Consider the following 4,868-nt stretch of genomic DNA (forward strand, 5'->3'; position numbering starts at 1 on the left):
TGGCACTGGAAACCTGCAGCGTGTGGAAGGTGAGATGGATTCATTGAAGTATCAGGAAATCCTAGTAGGAAACCTCTGTCTGTGAGGAAGCTGAAGCTTGGGCGTCGTCGGACTTTCCAACAGGACAACGATCCCAAGCGTACCTCAAATTCCACCAAGGCTTGGATGCAGAAGATGTCCTGGAAGATTCTACAGGGCCATCACAGTCACCCGACTCGAACCCCATGGAAAATCTCTGGTGGGATTTGAAGAAGGCGGTCGCAGCACGCAAACCCGAGAACATTACTGAACTGGAGTATCCACACACGGAGATTCCACATCACTCTAGTTTTATTCGGTTTACTTTAGCTGCGTATTAAGTTGTGTGTCATCTACAACGTTTTGCTAACGACATATAAAAGATCTGAATGGTTCAACTCCGAGATATTACTTACAGATATCTCTTACTGATCTCCTGAGGCAGTAGAACCCATCGTGAGCACTTCCTTCAGCCGAGGCAGGTTTATTACTAACTCGCAGCTCAGTCGGTGGTAGAGCTTTTACTTATTTCACTAACCACTTATCTTTGCAGTGATCCCCTGTTCTATTTTTGATTGATTGTTTTATTCTTTGTGTAATCATTACTTTTTTTTTTTTTTTTTTTAAATATAAAGCCCTTTGAAATTTTGGAATTGAAATGAAAAGTGCTACATTAATAAAAGATTATTATATTATTAATAAACTTTCAGGGGGAAAAACAAAACCAAACATCTTGTTTCGTAGCTTTAATATGTGTCTTTCACCTGGAAATGTCGCTATAGTGCACATTTAAAAATGACTCTTTTAGAGTCAAGCTTTAAAAAAGGTAGACTAATTATACCTCGCTAGGTAAAAGATACACGGTAGAAAAGGTGAGCGGACCATTCTCAGCGACAAGGAAAGGTACAGTCTAGTACCCTTTTTCCCCCCTAAATTCACATTGAATTGTTTAGCAAACCAGCCTCTTACGAATGAGGCCAAATCCTAATAATCAAAAAAAAATTATTTATTTATTTCTTCTTCTTCTTCTTATAATTATTATTAAAGGCCTAGATTTAAAACAACAACAACAACAACAAAAAAAAGTATCTACATAAAAACTTACTTGATAATGCAACGACTGTCAAAAATAAAAGTGCAACTTTTACGCATTAGCACAATATTAAGCACTGTGTTGTTTGTTTGCGAATGTTTTGTTGTCTAAATAAAACGCTACTAAACGGTACTTTTGCTCGTCGCGGTAGTGGTACCTTCAAGAGTACACCTTTTGGACCTTTGATATGTCTTTTTCACCTGGAGAGGTGGATAGCCTATAGTGCACCTTTAAAAAACGATTTGATTGTTAGAGTAAAAGCTTTTTAAAAAAAAAAAGGTACGCTACATAAACAGAAAGGCTACAGGTGCCGTTTAGTACCTTTTTTCTCCCCTGAGTAGTGCTAAATTTCTGCATATGCATCTTTCACCTGGAAATGTGAATATAGTGTATGTTTAAATGAATTAAAGACACATCATACATATATAAATACATACACATATACGTATACACACACACATACACTAAACTGTACCTTTGCTTGTCACCGTGATGGTAACCTCAAGAGTACATCTTTTGTATATTTAATATGCACATTTTACTGGAGATGTGGATATATGAAGTGTCACATTAAACTGATAAATATTTAAGCTACATAAATAGACCCTAGGTTAAACTACATACTACAGGATACAAAAGGTGTACTCCTGAAGTAACCACAAGAGTGATAGAGAAATGTAAAGTTTGTGCCCCCCCCCTCCCCCCTTGCTGTACTTTCCTTTCTGAGAGAGTATTATTGCGAACTTTTGAGTTGGCTAATAAACCACTGCTGAGTGTATAAAAGCTTGTATAATAATCCAGTAATGACCTGAGAGGAATGTGTTGTGAGCTGAAGAGTGAAGCAGGATGAACTGGTGTTTCCACATGAGAACATTTTCTGTCACATTAAAGAGGTGAGAAAGCTACTGTTTCACCCGCACGCGCCTTCCTGCCTTCCTTTTCTGTCTGTCTGTCTGTCTGTCACACATAAATCCTGTTTAAACTTCTGCCTTTTCAAACCAAACTACATCAGCATGTCAGCTCATTAATCAATCACTTTGCTTCTAATCCGATATTTTGTTAGTGAAGGGAGAGCGCGCGCGCACACTCCAGGAGTTAAAATGTACACTCTTACCTCTGAGCTCATCCACACACACAGCTGAGAACATCAGTGACGGAAAGTTTTGCGTCCAGAGTTAGTTAAATAGCAGACGGAGCCTAAATCCGGAGTAAACGTGAAGCTACAGGTCTGATCAAGTAACACACTGTAACACACTCTCACACACTCTCACACACTCACACACACTCTCACTTTCTCTCAATTACGCACAACCTGATTTCCAATAAGTCCCGCCTCCTGAGCCATGATTGGTAGGTTCACTGTCCAATCAGAGGCTTGTTTATTATTATTATTATTATTATTATTATTATTATTATTATTTATTTGTATTGTTATTTATTGTTTGTTATTATTATTATTGATTAATATTTGCATTACTATATATCATTGCTGTTATTATTTATTATACAGTCATGGGGAAAAGAAAATACACCCTCCTTCAATTCTCTGTTGTTGTTGTTGTTGTTGTTGTTTTTTTAATCAGAGCCTAAATTAAAACAATTGTGTGGCCCTCACCTCACTTCTGTAAACAAACAACCTCAGCTGACAACAACAACAGAAAATGCAACAAATTTCGATATGTAGTCAACAACAACAACAACAACCAAAAAATGCAACAAACTTCGATATGTAGTCAACAACAACAATAACAACCACCAAAAAATGCAACAAATTTCGATATGTAGTCAACAACAACAACAAAAAATGCAACAAATTCCGATATGTAGTCAACAACAACAACAACCAAAAAATGCAACAAATTTCGATATGTAGTCAACAACAATAACAACAACAACCACCAAAAAATGCAACAAATTTCGATATGTAGTCAACAACAATAACAATAACAACCACCAAAAAATGCAACAAATTTCGATATGTAGTCAACAACAACAACAACCAAAATAAACGCAACAAATTTCGATATGTAGTCAACAACAACAATAACAACAACCACCAAAAAATGCAACAAATTTCGATATGTAGTCAACAACAACAATAACAACAATCACCAAAAAATGCAACAAATTTCGATATGTAGTCATCAACAACAACAACAACAACAAATGCAACAAATTCCGATATGTAGTCAACAACAACAACAACCACCAAAAAATGCAACAAATTCCAATATGTAGTCAACAACAACCACCAAAAAATGCAACAAATTTCGATATGTAGTCAACAACAATAACAACAACAACCACCAAAAAATGCAACAAATTCCAATATGTAGTCAACAACAACCACCAAAAAATGCAACAAATTTCGATATGTAGTCAACAACAATAACAACAACAACCACCAAAAAATGCAACAAATTTCGATATGTAGTCAACAACAACAAAAAATGCAACAAATTCCGATATGTAATCAACAACAACAACAACCACCAAAAAATGCAACAAATTCCGATATGTAATCAACAACAACAACAACCACCAAAAAATGCAACAAATTCCGATATGTAGTCAACAACAACAACCCCCCAGGAGTGGGTGTCCCAGCAAATTCAGATTATAGGGTGTATTTTTTTGCCACCTGCTTTCTGAATGTTGGTTTATTTTTTTTTATTTTTTTTTTACATATTACATATTGAAATTTGTTGCATTTTTTGTTGTTGTTTATTACACATCGAAATTTGTTGCATTTTGTTGTTGTTGACTACATATTGAAATTTGTTGCATTTTTTCGTTGTTGTTGCTGTTGTTGTTGACTACATATTGAAATTTGCTGCATTTTTTTGTTGTTGTTGTTGTTGTTGACTACATATCGAAATTTGTTGCATTTTGTTGTTGTTGACTACATATTGAAATTTGTTGCATTTTTCGTTGTTGTTGCTGTTGTTGTTGACTACATATTGAAATTTGCTGCATTTTTTTGTTGTTGTTGTTGTTGTTGACTACATATCGAAATTTGTTGCATTTTGTTGTTGTTGACTACATATTGAAATTTGTTGCATTTTTCGTTGTTGTTGCTGTTGTTGTTGACTACATATTGAAATTTGCTGCATTTTTTTGTTGTTGTTGTTGTTGTTGACTACATATCGAAATTTGTTGCAGTTTTTGTTGCTGTCATTGTTGTTGACCAGTCATCTCCACCTTGGCTCATGTTCTACTGTGGGTGAGGTTAAATTGTGCCTGTGGTTCAGGCTCAGGTTCAGGGTAGAGGGTCATCAAATAGGGCAGACAAGGGTACTGTCTGTCACCCAGCAAGTAACCACTGAAGTTTCAGTATATTCACATACTGTATACTTAGTTTAAAAAAATCTAGGCTTTATAAAACAACGACTCCTGAAACATTCTGGCGTCATGTACAGACCCTGGCCATTTTGCTTCCATGTTGGTGATGAGGTGGGATCCATCACATATTACCCAGTTAGTGGGGACCAGTAATGAGCGGCATTTCATTTCTTAAACCTTGATTTAGCACCCAATATTCGACCATTATCTGCACACTGAGGCTATGGAATGACTTCCTACTAACATAGTCTCCTTCATTAACTGAAGGAGCTTTAATAGGAATGTGTGTTTCATCGATGCATCCAATCGCATTTCGGAAGCCTGAAATTAAAAGTTAGACGATTAGATCGATTTGTGTCTGTGTACTTATGGATAGATAGATAAAGTAGTGCTATATGCAGCTCTCAATATCCCC

At 36.0% G+C, this 4,868-nt stretch overlaps 1 protein-coding gene across 2 annotated transcripts in view; it reads right to left on the minus strand.

Annotated features, from left to right (window-relative positions):
* The window catches only part of traf3ip2l (TRAF3 interacting protein 2-like), a 15,609-nt gene extending 13,189 nt beyond the window's left edge, over positions 1-2,420 (minus strand). The window contains exon 1 of one of the 2 annotated variants that reach the window (XM_053636672.1): positions 2,226-2,420. The gene's annotated coding sequence lies outside the window, so the exon portion shown is untranslated. Of the gene's footprint in view, positions 1-1,432; positions 1,547-2,225 lie in introns of those variants that run through there. The other variant, XM_053636673.1, reaches the window with a different exon arrangement.
* Between the last annotated feature and the right edge of the window lie 2,448 nt (positions 2,421-4,868).

Source organism: Ictalurus furcatus, chromosome 11 (assembly GCF_023375685.1).
Source record: "Ictalurus furcatus strain D&B chromosome 11, Billie_1.0, whole genome shotgun sequence".
NCBI lineage: Eukaryota > Metazoa > Chordata > Actinopteri > Siluriformes > Ictaluridae > Ictalurus > Ictalurus furcatus.